Source organism: Mesoplodon mirus, assembly GCF_964341445.2.
Source record: "Mesoplodon mirus genome assembly, chromosome: 13".
Lineage (NCBI taxonomy): Eukaryota > Metazoa > Chordata > Mammalia > Artiodactyla > Ziphiidae > Mesoplodon > Mesoplodon mirus.
Window position 1 is genome coordinate 5,732,744 of NC_138989.1, and position 18,200 is coordinate 5,750,943.

General features: G+C 52.2%; 1 long non-coding RNA gene across 4 annotated transcripts; it reads left to right on the plus strand.

The window, feature by feature from the left end:
* The first annotated feature begins 528 nt into the window (after positions 1–528).
* LOC309814921 lies at positions 529–17,390 on the plus strand. 4 transcript variants are annotated; one of them, XR_014295777.1, is made up of 3 exons: positions 529–866; positions 1,930–2,667; positions 16,874–17,390. It is a non-coding gene; the product is annotated as an uncharacterized lncRNA (long non-coding RNA). The 4 variants fall into 4 exon arrangements; XR_014295778.1 differs by lacking the exon at positions 529–866 and adding an exon at positions 1,015–1,105; XR_014295779.1 differs by lacking the exon at positions 529–866 and adding an exon at positions 1,015–1,105 and having other exon boundaries at positions 17,034–17,390.
* Positions 17,391–18,200: the final 810 nt, after the last annotated feature.

The window sequence follows — 18,200 nt, forward strand, 5'->3', positions numbered from 1 at the left end:
AAAGAGAAGAGGGAAAGAGCCTGGTTCTGATGCCACCACTGAGCTGCTGAATCAACCAGCCCGGGAGCTCCTTCACCTCAGGGTTTCTTATCATGGAAAATAGAAATCTTTTTCATTATTAAAGTTGTTTGAATTCAGATTTTTTAACTTGCTGCCTAAGACATTCTGACTGATACAACCTCCTCCAGGTGTCCCAGGCCTTTGAACTGCTAACTTTCCTCCTGCCCAAGTAAGCATCATCTTTTCTAGGTACTGCAGAAGGTGACCCACGACCAGGTCTCAGGGTGCAGTGAAAATTGTGGAGAATTGAAAGTCCAGAGTTTTGGCCCCCTGCCCCAAATCTGTGTGACTCTGACCAAACCAAGTGACCTTCTGGCAAAACGAGGGCAACTCTACTGGTCAGACAGGTTTGCTGTGGCGTCCTAGGAAGGTAAATAACAATGTCTAGGACAGCAGGCAGGGCTCCACCCACAAGGCCTGGGTCTCTCCTCTGATTCTGCAATTCTGTGTGCTTTCCTCCTGACTGCCCGTACTCTTGCCTTGCTTCTGCACACAGCTCTTGGGCAGCTGGAAGTGCTTTGGCCCCGTGTCCAGAAAGCCTGACCGGCCTGGGAGTTGTCATCCTGCTGGGACAGCCCTTAGGCGACCACTGACGGTGTGGGGGTCCGGCCCCCTGCTCTGGAGGCAGGACAAACTTCGGGGTGTAACTCACGCTCCAGAACCCCCCACGGATCAGGCGAGGGCTGGGACGGTGACTCAAGTGACACCTCAGCTTGGCATCCCCTCCTTCTCTGTCCTGTTCCCCCTGCTGGCCTCCCCAGGAGAACCTGGCTGCAAATCCTCATCTGTTTCCAGGGGAAAATTGGGTAAGCCCCAGGCGCATACTCTGTGCTCGTTGCTGCTCTAAGTGCTTTGCATGTATTAATTCATCTCATCCTTCCCAGGAGTCTCTGAAGCAGGTACTATTATCCCACTTTGCAGACGGGGAAACTGAGGCCCAGAGAGGTTCAGTAACTTGTCCAGGCGCCTACTTTGTGCTCGTTGCTTCTCTAAGTTCTTTGCATGTATTAACTCATCTCATCCTTCCCAGGAGTCTCTGAAGCAGGTACTATTATCCCACTTTGCAGAAGGGGAAACTGAGGCCCAGAGAGGTTCAGTAACTTGTCCAGGCTCACACAGCTTGTCTCACTCCAGAGTCTGTATCTTAACCATTGCGTTATATTATGCAATGGCACTCCGGGGCCAGCATCCTGGGTTCAAGCCCCAGCTTTGCTCTTTACTAGTCATGTGATCCTGGGCAAGCAATTTTGCCCTTTTGGACTATAGTCTTTTTATCTATTAAATGGGTTATCATGATAATTAAGTAATTAATACTTGTAAAGAGCTGAGTACTCAATACGTGTCAGCTGGTATTAGTTATTATTAAGAGAGGGATGTCTTAGAGCTGGCTTTGCTCTGCTGGGGTAGCAAGTGGGCAGGGAGCTCTCAGGACCCCCGAGTGACCCCTGGGGGAGGAGGAGGGAGGGGTAACCAGCTGAGTCCCAGCCCACTCAGTGCCCAGGAGAGGCAGGATGGGGCCCACGCGGAGTGAGGGCAACCAGCGCTGTTGCCATGGCAGCAGCCTCCAGCAGGTTCCCAGCCGTCCGAGGAGCCTGTGGGGTCTCCACCCACCTCCCTGGCTGAAGGCAGCCAGGTGGCTGAGGAGCCTCCATGCCCCTGCGCAGCCTCCTGACTTACAGCCGGAGTGTCTTCTGGCTCAAAACACACATCACTCAGTTATGACCCATGGGGGCGGCCACACAGGGAAACGTCAGGGCCACCCCTGAGGCCTGATTAACATGAAGAGCGTCCTGCAGTCTGAGCGGGGTTTGGGAGTGGGGGGGTGGGAAGGTGAGGGGGTCCTGAGGCCAGCACCTTCCTTCCCACCAGGGAACCCCGCCCCCTTTCCTACGCCATTTATCTGTCCAGGAGGTTGGAACGGGTGAGAGGTTTTGAATCTAGCTGTGAAGACCGCTTGTCTGCCAGGGGCTTTGCTTGGATCGTTGCCTCCCAGTAGCTCCGCCTTCAATAACACTTGCTGCGTACCAGGTGCTGTCTTTTTATTTTTTTAACTTTATTTTTATTTTTAATTTTTTGACTGCACAGCAGGGCATGTGGGATCTTAGTTCCCTGACCAGGGATCGAACCCGTGTCCCCTGCAGTGGAAGTGTGGCATCTTCCTTGGAGTCTCAACCACTGGACTGCCAGGGAAGTCCCAGTTGCCATCTTAAGCACTTTGGGAACAAGTCCTCGAATCCTCATTAGTCTGTGGTGTTGTTCTAGCATTTTTGCTCCTATTTTACAGATAGGAAAACTGAGGCACAGAGAGCCTAAGTCACCTGTCCCAGCAAGGCCACTGCTTCCCCCAGTCCTTCCCTATTTCACTGAACAGGGGCCCTCAGATTGACACCCGGGACGCACGAGCAGGCATTTACTGGGCCCCTATTGAATGCAGGCATGGTTCTGGCCACTGCGGTGTGTGGAGATGAATCACGGCACAGTTGGGACCCCCAGAAAGAAGCGTGCAGATGGCCCAGAGACCCCGTTCTCCACCTCCACTAGGATTGCTTGGCTCTGGCCTAGAGCGGGGAGTCAAGTGTGGCCTGCACCCTTTTTTTCCCTCTGAAGGTAAGAACAAAGACCATCTCACTTGGCAATTACAGCAAACTCAGCTCTGCCGGTCTCCACGGTCTCTTCTGCCTGATGGGGTTTCTTTGGGGTAAATATTAAATCAAATCAAACTTCAACCTCCCTGGCAAGCTGTTCTGTCTCCCCACCACCTCACTCCCCTCCCCTCTCGCCTCCTTCCCTCTGGCATCCGGCTGGGGGAGGCGGGATGCACGGATCCTCAGGGTGGCCACAGGGCAGAGGCTCAGGTTCAAGGGCTGGTGTCGTGTGCCCAGGGGATACCGGTGCCCAGGGAGCTGGGGCTTGTCCTGACAGAGGTGAGAACTCTCGGCGAACAGCCCCTGGGGTCAGCCCCCGACACTCCTTTTCACAGGTTTCGCTCCTGGCCACTGTGGCCAAGCTGTGGGAGGTGGGTATTTGCTGCTCCTTCCAGAGCCTCAGTTTCCTCATCTGTAAAATGGGGCTGCAACCCGTTCTCTGCTCTGAGAAACCACCCTGTTTTGCAGACCTCATGAAAATAACACAGAGCAAGTGCCTTATAATCTGTAACTGTATCACTGCGACTCACTTCTGTACCACCTTCGTAACTCACAGAGCAGCTGAAAAATATGTGTGAAACTCCCCTCCCTCCCCTCCTCCTCTCCTTTCCTTCTCCTGTTTTCCTTCTTCCTCCCCTCTTTCCCTCTCTCCCTCTCCCCTCCTCCCCTCCTTTCCTTCTTCCTCCCCTCTTTCCCTCTCTCCCTCTCCCCTCCTCCCCTCCTTTCCTTCTTCCTCCCCTCTTTCCCTCTCTCCCTCTCCCCTCCTCCCCTCCTTTCCTTCTTCCTCCCCCTCTTTCCCTCTCTCCCTCTCCCCTCCTCCCCTCCTTTCCTTCTTCCTTCCCTCTCTTCCTTCCTGCTTGCATAGAAAAGAAATTCTGAGCTCAGATAATTTTTCCCCATGCAGGGGGTTTCTGCCCCCATCACGGGCGGGGGTGGTGGGGGTGGTCAGGGGACCATGGAAGGCGACAGCTCAGGCACCCAGACCTGCAGGCGGGCATGAGGAGGGAACATTATTCTCTGTAATGTCACGGTCATCCTCAGCACTTTTTATGTTCAAAGTGCTTCCTTGGCGCTGAATAATTAATTCTCGCCACACTCCGTGCGAGGGAATAAATAAATGTCACTTGTATGGGGTGACTAAGCCCACGGGGAATCAGGGCTGACAGCTTCAGGCGCCAGCAGAGGGGTCGGCCGGGGACGTTGCCTTCAGAGTCCACGGCTGGGGCAGCACTGACTGGGAGCTGGACCAGCCTGGGGCCGCCAGGAGTGATGGGTAGGGCCCACGTGGGCTCGGGGCGTCTCCTTTGCTTGCTCTGGAAGCATCAGGAGCATCCAGTGAGATGCGGGCCCCGGACCGCAGGGTTCTCATGAGCCTCCACCTTCCGGTCTGTAAAATGAGAATCATCCTGGTGCTCATTTCCCAGACTTACCAGGACCAATGCAGATACAGCCCTCATGGAGGTGGGCCTCAGGGAGAACATTTGCACAGGATGTTGGGATGTCGGGATATCACTGTCACCTCACGTGCCCACTGCTCCCCCACCCCCCGAAATCCCTGGGGTCTCTTCCCAGGCCTCACTTTCCCCAGACTCCCCACCAGGGCCCCACCCACCCCTCATCTCCCACCCCTGCCCCTCCCTGGGCTCACCTGCTCGGGCCCAGGGGCCCTGGTTCCCCACAGCTGTCTCGGGCACATGAAGCCCGTTCCCACTGCAGGACTTTCTGCTGGCTGTTCCCTCAGCCCAGAACATTCTTCCCCAGGGAGCCTGAGGGCTGACTCCTTGCTCCATGTCACCTCCTCAGAGAAGGCATCCCTGACTGCCCGTCTAAAATGACCAAATGGATAAGCATACCACTGTCCTTCCCTCACCCCTTATTTTTCATGTATTCCCTATAGCTCATCCGTCCCCTCTGCCCTGGAGACTGCAAACTTGGTCAGGGCAGAGACCGTGTCCTTCTTGGTCACCACTGTCTCCCCAGTGCCTGGCATGTAGTAGGTGTTCAACAAACAATTAGTTTGCTCACTGCTGTATTCCCCGTGCCTAGAACAGCTCCCAGCACATAGTAGGTGCTCAATACACATTTGTTTGCTCGCTGTTGTCATCAGCCTAGTGACCGACACAGAGTAGATGTCTAATATATATTTGTTGTCAAATATATATTTGCTATAGCCCTGATTCCTAGAAAAGTGCCTGGATCCTGGGACCAGAGGCAGACCCGGTGGACCCAGATGAGACCCAGAAGTCTGGGAGGGGACGGGCACCCCTCGCTCCACCCTGGAGACCCCAACTTGTCCAGCTGAGCAGAGACCAAGAGGAATAGATACTCAACAAGTATTTGTTTTATTTGTCATTGTATCTCTAGGACCAGCAGCACTTAGTAGGCACTTGGTGTTTGGGGAATGAATGAGTGATTGGATGAAGGGGTTGGATTCCGAAGCCCCAGAATCTTCCAGAACAGAGGTGCCTGCACTATGGGGGGAGAGGTTGGGCCACAGCAGCCGGGCATGGCAGGCCTCCTCTGAAGAACAGCTCCCGAGCCTGGCAGGCAGCACACGTCTCCACCGTGCTCGGCCAGCTCCGAGGCCGCTCGCCCCGGCACCAGGCCCGACCACGGCAGAGGAGGAGGGGACTGCAGATGGCTGGCCATCTGGCCGCGCAGAAGGCTGTCTGGGCGGGCGCCCCCCATTCCCCACCGGCCCATGCTGTGCTTCCTCTTCCTCTCTGCTCAGCGGGAACAGCGGGCGCAGGCTCGAGGGTGGGTGGAGGGGTCCCTGTCCCTCCCAGGTTTCTGGGCCTCATCTGGGGCCCCTGGAGTGTGTTGGGCCTGCCTCTGGCCCCAGGATCCAGCATGGGCCGGGTGGTGCAGGGGTCAGAAGGAGTGTGATCAGGGAGACAAGGAGCAGGCCAGGTGGGCTCTGAGGACAGGGCTGGGGCTGGACCCGTCCCTCTTCCCAGCACGAACACCGTGCTGCCTGCTATACCTCCTACCCTGGCGAGGGTGGGCAGGGTGGGGCCTGGGGACAGAGAACAGGAGACGGAGCAAGTACCCGAGTATGCATTTGCATGTCTGGGGGTGCACGGGAGGAAGGTGGAATTTTGAATATTCCAGTTCACATATTTGAGTTAGATATTTTTCTGTCTGTGATTGAGTTCATGGTACATGTGAATTTTTAGCTAGATGTGTGAGGATACATACACATGCATTCGTGTGTGCCTACCCATGCTGTCCCAGTGGTAAGCGTTAGATTTTATTTTTAGGTGTAGGCCCCTATGTAGGGGTGTGTGGGCAGGTGGGCTTCCTGCACGCCTATGTGTACAGGCCTACGGGCTGGTGCATGGGCCAGCATGTTGTATGCGTGTGTGCAGGGGAACAAGCTTGTGCGAGGGGCAAGCGCGTCTGGTCTATCTGCGTGTCTATGTGGTGTGTGCACATATGTACGCACGTGCATTCAATGGTCACACATGTGCAAAAGAATAGGACTGTGTATGTTCATGTGTTGTGTGTACGTGCATGTATTTATAGATGTGATGTGTATACGTGTGTGTGTGGATTGTGTGAGCATGTGTGTGTTTGTATATATGGATGTGTGTACATGTGTTTATATGTGTGCAGTTAGGGATGTGTGGGTGTGTGCTGAATGTGTATGTATAGCCTCATGACAGCATAGACATTGGAGCCAGATCACCTGGGTTCACGATCCAGATCTGTCACTTGCTGGCCCATGTGGTTTTAGGCAGGTGATTTAAAATATCTGGACTGTGATGGGGCAGCACAGCTTCTGTGGGAGGTCCAGGGATCTTGGGCTCTTTTTGTTACATTAGAAGTGGGTTCAGGGAGTCAAGGACAGTTTCCTTAAAAAAGGGACATTTGAACTGGGTCTTGATGGGTGAGTAGGAGTTCAACAGTCAGAAAAAGTTTAGAGCTCTTCAGGCAGATAGCACAGCATTTAAGAAGTCAGTCATTGACTCTACCCCTGGTCCAGGCTATCTTCTCTTCCCCAGATGGCGCAGAAAGCCTTTCTACTGGTTTCTCACACCCTTTTTCTGAAGTGCATTCCGGACTTTGGAACAGATTCCTCCCCTTCCTCATGACCTTGCCCTTGGGCCAGCCCCTTAGCCTCTCTGTGCCTCAGTTTTCTTTTCTCTTGTGAGGCTTTTGGTAGCTGTTTCTCAGACTGTACAGATGAGGAAGTCAATGCTGAGATGCACAGAGGTTTGCTTAAGGTCACACAGTAGAGCTGGGAAAAGAAGCATTTCCAAGGAGTGGCCTAGGCTCTGTTAGAGGCACCAGAATACGGGTCTCCATTTTGCAAAGTTTAGCTTGGACTTAAGAGTTTACAGCCAGCACATCCTTCAACAAACATGTTGTAGAGGCGGTATTCAAATTTCATTAATTGAACACGTTAATTGGGCACCTACTGTGTGCCTGGCTCAGGGGACACATCAGTGTCAGATCCTCTAGGAACGGAAGGTCCAGACCTGCATTGTCCAGTATGGTAGCCACTAGCCATATGGGGTTTGGGAGGCAGAATAATGGCCCCCAAAGGTGTCCGTGTCCTAATCCCTGGAACCTGTGAATATGTGACCTTACATGACAAAGGGACTTTGCAGATGTGATTCAGTTCGGGATCTCAGAAAAGGGAGATTATCCTGGATTATTGGAGGGGCCGCCCAGTGTAACCACAAGAGTCCTTATAAGAGGGAGGCAGGAGGGTCAGAGTTGGGGAAGATCCAGTCATGGAAGCAGACGTCAGAGTGATACGGGGCCATGAGACTCTAGAAGCTGAAAAAGGCAAGAAAACACATTCTCCTCCCTCCCACTCCCCACCCGAGTCTCCAGAGAGGAACGCAGCCCTGCCAACACCTTGACTGCAGACCAGTAAGGCCCAGTTCAGACCTCTGCCCTCAGGAACTGTAAGGGAATAAATTTGCATTGTTTAGCAAATTCCCTGGCTGTCCAGTGGTTAGGATTCTGTGCTTGCACTGCAGGGGGCGTGGGTTCAATCCCTGGTCCAGCAACTAAGATCCCCCATGCTGTATAGCACGGCCAAAAATAAATAAATAAATAATAAATAAGTAAAATAAAAAATAAAATAAATTCTGCTGGACAACACTGGTTTAGACAGACACAAGCAGGCAAACCAACAGGGAGGTAACTCTAAATGGTGAAGCGTCCTAAAGCCTAAATCTACTGAGATATAAGAGCTGCCTCCCGGGGGTCTATTTCTTGCTAAATCCATGACAGGAATTGGGGGCTCAGAGAAGTTAAGTCACTTGCCCAAAGTCACACAGCAAGAGAAGCATAGGAGGACCAGGGAAGGTCAGGTTGCCCCCGCAGGTGTCAGAGCAGCTGGGGAAAGCTGGGAATTCAGCCTTTCCAACAAAAAGCAAGAGACCTCCTGCAGTGAACTCCAGACCCCTTTCCCATGAGACTCTCATCCTCTTGGGAGACATTTCCCCCCAAACACTGGCCAAGATGACTGTATTCATTTCCCGGGGCTTCCATAACAATTACCACAAACTAGGTGCCTTAAAAGACAGAAACATATTCTCTTAACAGCTCTGGAGGCCAAAACCCTGAGATCAAGGTGTCGGCGGGGCGGTGCTCCCCTGAAGAAGGCTCTAGGGGAGGATCCTTCCACGTCTCTTCCAGCTTCTAGTGGTTGCCAGCTTCCTGGGTATTCCTTGGTTTGTGGCCCCGTCACTCCCATATCTGTCTCCATGGTCACATGGCTGTCTTCCCTCTGTGTATCACTGTGTCCAGATTTCCATATTCTTATAAAGACACCAGTCATTGGATCTCATCTTTTTTTTTTTTTTTTTTTTTTGCGGTAAGCGGGCCTCTCACTGTTGTGGCCTCTCCCGCTGTGGAGCACAGGCTCCGGACGCACAGGCTCAGCAGCCATGGCTCACGGGCCCAGCCGCTCCGCGGCATGTGGGATCTTCCCGGACCAGGGCACGAACCCGTGTCCCCTGCATCAGCAGGCGGACTCTCAACCACTGCGCCACCAGGGAAGCCCTCATCTATTTTTTTTTTAATTGAAGTATAGTTGGTTTACAATGTTGTGCTAGTTTCTGGTGTACAGCAAAGGAATTCAGTTATATATATACATATATATACATATATATATATATACATATATATATGTATATATATATTCTTTTCCATTATGGTTTATCACAGGATATTGAATATAGTTCCCTGTGCTATATAGTATGTCCTTGTTGTTTATCTATTTTATATATGATAGTCTGTATCTGCTAATCCCAAACTCTTAATTTATCCCTCCCTCACTTTCCCCTTTGGTCACCATAAGTTTGTTTTCTATGCCTGTGAGTCTGTTTTGGTTTGGAAGTAAGTTCATTTGTACCATATTTTAGATTCCACATATCAGTGATATCGTATGATATTTGTTTTTGTCTGTCTGACTTACTTCACTTTGTACAATCTCTAGGTCCATCCACGTTGCTGCAAATGGCATTATTCCATTCTTTTTTATGGCTGAGTAGCATTCCATTGTGTACGGGTGTGTGTGTGTGTGTGCGTGTGTGTGTGTGCGTGTATCTCACATCTTTATCCGTTCATCTGCGGTAAGACCTCATCTTAATTTAATTCTATCTGCACGGACCCTATTTCCATATAAAGTCACCTTCACAGGTAGACACAAATTTGGGAGGGGGGGTTGGATAGGACATTATTCAACCCAGTACAGAGACTCCAAGCAATTGTCCTTGGACCTGATGGGTGTAGACCTGTGCTTCCCAGGCAGTGAGCTGGGGAGCTTGGGGTTCAAATCCCTGCTTCACTACTCACTGGCTGTGTGACCTTTGGTAAGTTACTTAACCTCTCTGGGTCCCATGTGGGGATGATAACAGCACCTACTTCTAACTCATAGGGTTGTTGAGGATTAAATGAGGTAGTGCACTGAATGTCCTGGAATTGACTCAAGCCCACAGCAAGCTCTGCTTAAGCATTCACCATCATGACCATCCTGCCCCCGTGGCTGAGAGGACCTGGGGTGGATGCAGAGACAGCATTAAATAAGCCTCAGTGACAAGAAAGTCCCTCCCTTTCTTCTTTCCATTCTTCTGCCAACTTGAAGGAGAAAGTCTCCACGGGGTGCTGACATGTCTTTGACGGGGCTCACTGAGGCTGGCTCAGGTATCTCTACAACAAAGCAAGAGAAAATTTCCATCTCAAAAAAACTTCATCCGGTCAGGCAGCAGGATGGAAGCCAGATTTTGGTGATCTCCTTCGTGTCCTTGTATTTATTTTCACGGTCGCCTTCTGTTTATGACATGTGATATTGGCTTTCCAATTATGGGGTAATCTAAGCTGTCTTTTTTAAGTCAATGTATGTTCTTAAAGGGAAAGCAAGTGGTGGATTTTAAAGAATTAAGCAAATGGTAGTTCAGGTGTGGAGAGGGCAGGAACTGGTCCCATGAGTGCTGCAGGGGGATGGGGCGGAGATGCCTGAATGCCCCGGGAGTGGGGTGTGTGTGTGTGTGTGTGTGGCAGCTTGGGCATTTGAGGTCCAGAGTGGAATGTTTCCTTGTAAGCTTCAAAGGATCCAATTAGCTGGATTATCTCCTGATCTGTGTAGATGCCACCCGGGTACAATTCACATTCAACTTCATCTCCCTTCTTTCAGAGGTGACCTGCCCAGGGTAGCAGGACAGAATGGGAACCAGGAAGTCCCACAGGACCTGAGTGAGGGAGTGGAGAGCAGAATGGGGCTGAAAAACGGGGGGCCCATTGCGATTCAGCCTCCTCCAACCTCAGCAAAAGGAAATTCTCCAGCCTGGGTTATGCAAACATCCAGCAAGTTCACCTTCAAGGGTGTAATTTGCTTCCCCACTCCTCCACTTTCAGAAGGTGACAAGTGCCATTCACGAGTCAGTGAGAGCGGGCTGGGCCTGAGCTTCTGGAAGGACCAACACTGCAAAGGACAGTTTGTCCCAAAGCATGTGGGCCACCACATTGTCCTGGGAAATTCACAGCAAGTACCCAGTGGTACGGCTGAGCCAGCTTCTGCCAGCAGGCACAGGGCTGTGTGCAGCTCAGGGGCCTCAGGGGCCTCAAGCGTGGCCTCTCCTTTTCTTCTCTCGACAGACTAGCATTAACCCAGGCATGGGAGTGAGTGAGCTCTGGAGACAGATTCTGTTGTGCGATCAGACAAGTAATAGCTCCCCATGAGAGCCTCCACCCACAATCCCTCGGACTAGCTCACTCTCCCCAGTATCTGTTGCTATGTAACAAACCACCCCAAACTTAGTGGCATAAAACAACAGCAATGATTTTATTATGTCACGGTTCTGGCATCAACGAGGCTCGGCTAGGTGGTCTCAGGCAGGGTCCGAGTTGCAACTGAGGTCTCAGGTGCAGTCACATGGTCCCTGGGGCTGGGGTCATCTTGCTGTTCGCTCGCTCACACATCTTGCAACTCACACAGTAGAGGCTGGTTATCAGCTGGGACCTCAACTCGGACTGTGGCCTCCTCGGGCAGCTTGGGCTTCCTCACAACATGTCGGCCTCACAACATGTAGGAAGAAGTATCTCAGGAGGGCCAGGAAGAAGCTGTGTCACCTTCTGTAACTTAGCCTCAGAAGTCACATAGTGTCACTTCCATCATAGCCACAGCCCTGGCCAAGAGGAGGGACATGGACCCCGCCTCTCAATTGCAGGAGTGACAACTTCATATTGTAAAGATAGCTTGTGAGATGGAAGAACTTGTGGCCACCTTGTAAAATACACTGCCACGCCTACCATTTCCTGCTCTAATTCCAGTCCAGGTGCTTCCCCGCTTCTGATTCTGTGGACTTTCATCAGGTACCTAGTGAGTGCTCACTGCTTCCATTAACATCCGCACATTAACTCTCCACAGCTCCACGTTGCGGTCGGCCTGTAATATTCCCACTTCACAACCATGGGCTCCGAGGATCAGAAAGTCTAAGGCACCTGCCCAAGTTCCCACAGCTGTTCAGCAGTTTTAGGGAACATCGGTTGCTTTGGATGCCTCTTCTGGTCACTGTCCTTGCATTTCCTCGAAGATGACCCCTCCCTCACCTCAGACCATGTGGTTTGGGGTTAGTCTGACTCCACCCATTGGTTCATAGATGGGCATGTGACTAAAGCGTGGCCAATCAGAATTTTCCAAACCTGTAGCCTCAGTGATTGGTTCAGGGACCATCAGGTGACCCAGTTTGGTCCACTCAGAGGTAATCCTAGAACAGTTGGGAAGAGAGAATTTTGGGGGTGACTAACCATCATGAATGTTCAGCTGAGCCTGCTGGGATGCCTTTTCCATCTTGAGGGCGAGGCCTACCTGAGAATAAAGCCAACATAGAGAAAAATGACCATGAGACAGAAAGAGAGAGCATGCTGAGGTCAGTGATTGAGCCCCTGGATCCAGCCATACCTGAAGCTGGCACTACCCTTGGACTTTGTCATTATAAAAGCCAATATCTTTTCTTTTTAACTGAGGCCATTTTGAATTGAGGTTTCTAGGATAAGCAAAAGACTCTTGGCCTCTAATGACGCAGAAAAAGAATTTGAGTCCAAGCCTATCTAAGTCCAAATTCCAAATTCTTTCCCCAGAACCATGCCACCTCCCTGAGTCCCATCCACCGTCCATGTCCAGATCAATTCTTCCTTTTCTGTGATGTCTTCCCTACAAATATCAGCTCACAGCCTCTCTCCTCAACTCTAATTGTTGGAGTTCGTGGCCTTTGGTCTAAGTGCTTTACAGGGAGGGCCCCCCTGATCCACACTATGCCCTCTTCTGTAATCACGGGTGCTTGAAGTTTCACCATCAGAGCAGAATTCCTTTGGATTAAGCATTACCCTCCTCAAGTGATTGTTTTAAAATCCTGATCCCCTGAGAGTGGAACCCGACTCACTATGGCCCAAGGGAAAATGGATAAGGGTGTTCAGGATGGAGACACAGGGCAGTGAAATGATGAAGGCGGGTGTATTTGATTCTGACCAGAAAGGAGGACGTGGCATTTAAGCTGCATCTTAAAAAAAAAAAAAGACAGGATTTGACAGTCAGGGATGTGGGAAAGGGCATGGGAGGTAGAAAGAGCAGGCTAGGATGTGAGAAATCGTGATGTACATTCAGGAAACAGCGTAAAATTAGCTGCTGTGGATGGTGTATGTTATAGGACAGAAGACTGCTCAGATAATCCTGGGAACGTGAAACACCAGGCTGAGCCATTTGATCTTTATTTTCCTGGCAATAGGGAGCCACTGAAGGTGCTTGAGCAGGGGGGAGAGCCTCAATCAGAGCAGCACTTTAGGAAGATTAATTTGTGCCCCGGGGTGGGGGAGGGAGTGGTTTGAAGAGGCCAGAGGCAGGGCCAAGTGAAGCCGAGAGAAAGAAATAAGTTCATCTGAGTAAGAGTCAGACAATGGATGGGTGAGGAGGGATGGGGGACATTCTTGGGGACAATTGCCTTGATATAGACACAGACTGGGTGCCAGCACAGGGGTGGAGCGTTAGAGCAGCCTGTGTTTTGGCCCCTGTGCCACGTGACATCAGGCTCAGCATCTTCCTCCTTTAAGAATGCCATCCAGGGAATTCTCTGGTGGTCCAGTGGTTAGGACTCGGTGCTTTCACTGCTGAGGCCCTGGGTTCAATCCCCGGTTGGGGAACTAAGATCCCACAAGCCGCGTGGCACGGCCAAAACGAAACAAAGAATGGCATCCATCCCCAGCCCTCCACATATAGATCCATGGTGTGCAGACCAGGATAGTATTACTTTGCATTGCTGAGCAGCTTTCCACTGTGTGGATGTACCACAATTCACTTACCTATTCACTGCTGGTGGACATTTGGGTAGTTCCCAGTAAGCCCCTTTTTAACTGTCAATAGATGTCACCTCGCACAAAGCAATAAAATCTGAGAAAGCTCTGATGGGATGGGCCAGCTAGCTTTTATCTAGTACACCTTAACATACATGCATAAGTATTACAAATCACACATGTTTGTCCAGGACCATCTTTGTCCTGCTCGGGGCTCGCTCTGGCAGAGGCTGTGGGAATCGCTGCTGCAGTGTTGTGCTGTGGCATGAGGGTGCTGCCGCGGGACCGGAGGTGGGCACGGACGCCAAGCCTCTTCTCATCCTTGGACAAGAGGCCTTCTGGAAGCCGCTCTGGCTGGGCCCCTGCCCCCCACCTCCAGTCTCAGCTGGATGGAGACATTGAGCCCAATTCATGCTGCCTTCAAAGGGCTCCTGTCTGAACCAGGCTCTTGGGCTAACCTCAGCCAAATCCTCGCCTAGGGAAACACACTGGGCCCTTGTTTAGACGGAGGCCCGCCTGCAGGAGGTCAGCCCAGCTGCGAGGGCAGAATCCCCAGCTCAGCCGTGGGGTGTGGCACGGGGGCCTCCTGGGCTCGCTGCCCGCCAGCCCCAGGCCCACCACCCTAGACAAGACAGAGGCTGCCTGGGAAGGCGGAAGCCTCACCCGGGGGTTCCCACATGTGTCCGGTGCCGAGTCGGGAAGGGCCGGTCCCTCGGCCTGGGGTGTGGCTCGCGCTCCCCTACAGGGCTCAGAAATGACACGCAATCCATTTGCCTTCCTTCCTCCTGGGATTTGAACTGCTTCTGCCCAACCAGAGCTTTTCTGTTGGCTATGAAGTGCCCTCCAGGCTGCAGATCTTAAGAATTATTCTACTGGGAGAAGCAAGCCTGAGAACCTGCCCACATACAAGGGGAGAGGATTACACAGGGACTTGAACACCAGAAAATGACAGGGAGCCGTCGCGGGAGAACATCTGAGGGTCTGTCTCTCGCGCTGCTTGTTCTCCACCTCTGGGGAGATCCCCAAGGCTGTCGGAACCCCGTCCCCTCCCCATTCTATAGTCCCCCCCACCCCCACTGCTCTGGCGCCCACCCACGTGTCAATGAGTCCCACATTTCTGTCTCCAACCCAGAGCTTTCTTCTGAGTGGCCTATCCACCTGTGTACTCAGTACTGCCACTCAGATGTCTCAAAGGGACCTAGGCACATCCAAAATCATTCTCTCCCACCTGAACTCCAGACCCAAATCTCCATGGTGTTGAAGGGAGAAACTTCTACGGGCATCTTCCTGGGCGCGGTCAGAGCTGCCCGTCTTGGGGGCGGATCTCCTGGGGAGATAGGAGGGCAGAGCCATCCCTGCGGAGTCCTTACACTCACCGCCAGACGTTCCTGCGGACAGGGCTGTGCTCTGCAAGGCCACCACCTGGTGGGCCCGTCCTGGAACGTGAGATCTCCAAATCCCTCCCCCCGCCCAGGGCTGCTATCTCCTTAGGTGGCGGCACATTGTCAGTGGGTGGAGGGGACCCGAGAGACATTTATGGAAGAGGGAGCTGACAACGACGGGGAGCTTTAATTCACTGCTGATCCACGGCTTTTCAGGCCGGGCCTGGAGGAAGCTGCAGACCCATGTGCTTGTGACCTTCATTTATTTCAGACTTTCCTGGGAAGGGGCTGCGTGGGAGGAGGGCCGCGGGTGGGGAGGAGGGAGAAGAATGGGCTGGGAGCTGGTCCACCCACCAGGATACTCGGGAAATGAGTCCCAGGAAATTGTCTTGCAGAAAAGGAAAGACAGGAGCCGGGTTCCATTCTCCGGTTTCTAAAAGGAGGCAGGAAAAAAAATCAGTCTGTAAATTTGCAGTCCTCTCTCCCTGAGCTTTTTTTTTTCCCCTCTGCAAGGGACCTCTGCAAGGTCCCTGTGTCCTGCCACAGCGAGAACGGCTCGTTAATTAAACAGACGACCAGATGTCACCGTTCATTAGGCCGCGTGCGCAGCCCCTCCAGGTGGCTCCTTCCCCAGACCCCCGCCCCTGGCGGCCCCAGGCCTGGAGAAAGAGCCTGGCACACAGCGGGGTGGAGGTGCCCAGCCGCCCCCGCCCCTGAGTCCTTGTCTGTAGGGGCACCGCAGCCAGACGCGAGGTGCTGGAGACTTTTAATTTTCATCACTCCTGTCTGTCGAGCTCCATTTTAAATCACTTTAACGGCAGATTAAGAATATATAAGCTGATGTTAGAGGGCAGTCTTAGTGCCTTTATAAATATCTTAAATAAAAAATTTGGCTTAATTGCGCTTGGGCGTTAGAGGAGGCTGGGGTGGGGGCAGGGTGTGGCTCAGATGAGCCCCAGTAGTAAGGGGCCTGGGAGGGGAGAGGGGAGCCCCTGGGGTGTAGCATGGAGGGTCCACAGGTCTCAGAGAGCAAAACATCCGTCCAGTTTGCACGTGATGATTGAGTTTTCCCTTCCCGTCCAGACCTCGCGTGCAACACCAGGTACACCTGCAAACCAGGGGTAACCACGCCCAAGGCAAAGCCCTGCCCTGACCTCTCCAGAGCTGCAGCCTGGCAGGGAAGATGTCCAGTGACCAAGTAATTCCACATGATGACCACAACAGCATTTGTTGATCACATACGATGTATCAGGCCCTGTTCCACGCACCCGACCGACATATAGTATCTCATTTAATCCTCTCTGGGTGGGATTATCATTCTCCTCATTTTAAAAAGCAGGCTAAGAGAGGTTAAGTGACTTGGTTGAGGTCACACTGCTTTTCAGTGAGAGACCAAGATTTGCACCCAGGCAGCCTGTGGTGCCAGAATCTGTGCTCTAACCACTGCACCTTTCTGCTTCTCCCTCCATATGGGATGAGTGTCAAGAGAGTTTCCACGGAGAGATGGAGGGGGGAGCTTAACTGGGGGGCTTGACTTCACCCAGGGGCACAGAGGAGGCTTCCCAGAGCAGAGATGCTTCACTAGGACCTGATGGGTGAGTAGGAGTGAGGCCAAGTGAAGTGGGAAGTACGTGGCAAGGGAGATAGAACAGCATGTGCAAAGGCCCTGAGGCAGGCCCTCTCTTGGTATGTTTGGGGAACAGAAAGAAGGATTTTTTTTCTTCTGTTTCATTCATGGTTATATATCCAGGGCTGAGTGCAGTGCCTGGCACCAAGTAGATGAGGAGTGAATATTTATTGAATGAATAAGGAGAGGAGGTCCCACTGCGAGGCCAGATGTCAGTGATTGAAAGAGGCCTGTGAGCAGCCACTCCGGATGCTCCTACAACCCACCCCTTCTGCCAGCCTTCTGGTGGGGAGGGGCCACCACATGGCAGGGGCTGCGTGGGCTGCCAGTGCCATTGTCTTTGTGCCTTGCAGAGTCGCTTGACATTGACATGGCCGTAGGAGGCATACAGAAGGAGACGCCCTCCAACTCTGCAGTGGGCATGCTTGCTTTGGCCTCCCCAGCATCCTTTCCTCCTGTTTCTGGCTTTTGCATCTCCATCTTCCTTTGGGACCATCTCTCTCCCAATTGCAGCCCGTGAGAAGAAGGAGCGGTTCCACATCCCAAGTTCTAGGGATGGCCAATCAGCAAAGCGCATTCCCTTGACCACAGTGATTGGCTCAGGGATGGCCATCTGACCTGAAATGAAGCAATGAGAGTCCACCCTGCAACGTTTGCTGAAATTACTGCAGCAGAGAAGCTTTGTCTATGTGGAGTTTGCTGAGCTGCTGATCATCCTAGGTGCTCCTGAGGTGCTTCTGTCATCTTTTGGGGAGAGCCTGCAAAGGCAAACAGGACTGAGAGATGAAGAGAGAGTGACTCCTGGAACTTTTGAGTCCCTGGATCCAGCCATTCCTGAAGTCACTTTCCCCTGAAACTTTCCAGTTACATGACCCAATAAATTCTCTCCTCTGTTTACCCCAGGGAGTGTTGGGTTTTCTCTTATGTGTCAGCCACTGGCTCAAGAGATTTCCAACCATTGTTCAATCTAACTGTCACACACACAGAAAACTGGCACGCATTTCAGAAATTCTGCGGAGCCTCCCATGGAAGCCAGGCTTACTTTCTCTGCCTTGAGCTTGCTGAGGGAGTCAGGACACCCACTCAAATCTCAATTCTCTTGCACATTAGCTGGTGGCTGACTTGGGACTTGCCCTCTCAGAGGGGGCCCTGGTTTCATTAGCTGGAACATAGAGTTATAATCCCTGGCTCACCAGTTTCACTCAGTTGTGGATGTGTTTGGTGGCCAATGATGTTGGCCAACAGGCTTCAGGGCCGCAGCTCTTATGTAAGACCCACCACATCCCACACTTCACCTCCCATGACTCTTACCCTGCTGTAGTCACACTGGCTATTTATTTGGTTTCTTGGACACAACAAGCTCATTCCTACCTCAGGGTCTTTGCACTTACTGTTCCTTCTGCCTGAAATGCTCCTCCCCTGGGATTAGGCACGTCTGGGTCCTACTCCATCTTCAAGGCTCAGCGCAAAGGTTGCCTCCTCCAAGAAGCCCTCCCTGACCTTCCCCTAAGGTCCCTGACTCCTCGTCTCCCTATTTTATCTCTTTCCAGTCCTTATTATTTCTGAACTCACTTTTTTGTGAATGAATGTCTGCCTCCTCTCACAAACCTGGAAACTGTGAGCACAGGGAGGTTGTTGGTCTTGCCCTCTGCTGTCTGTTGTGTCCCTGGCACAGTGGGT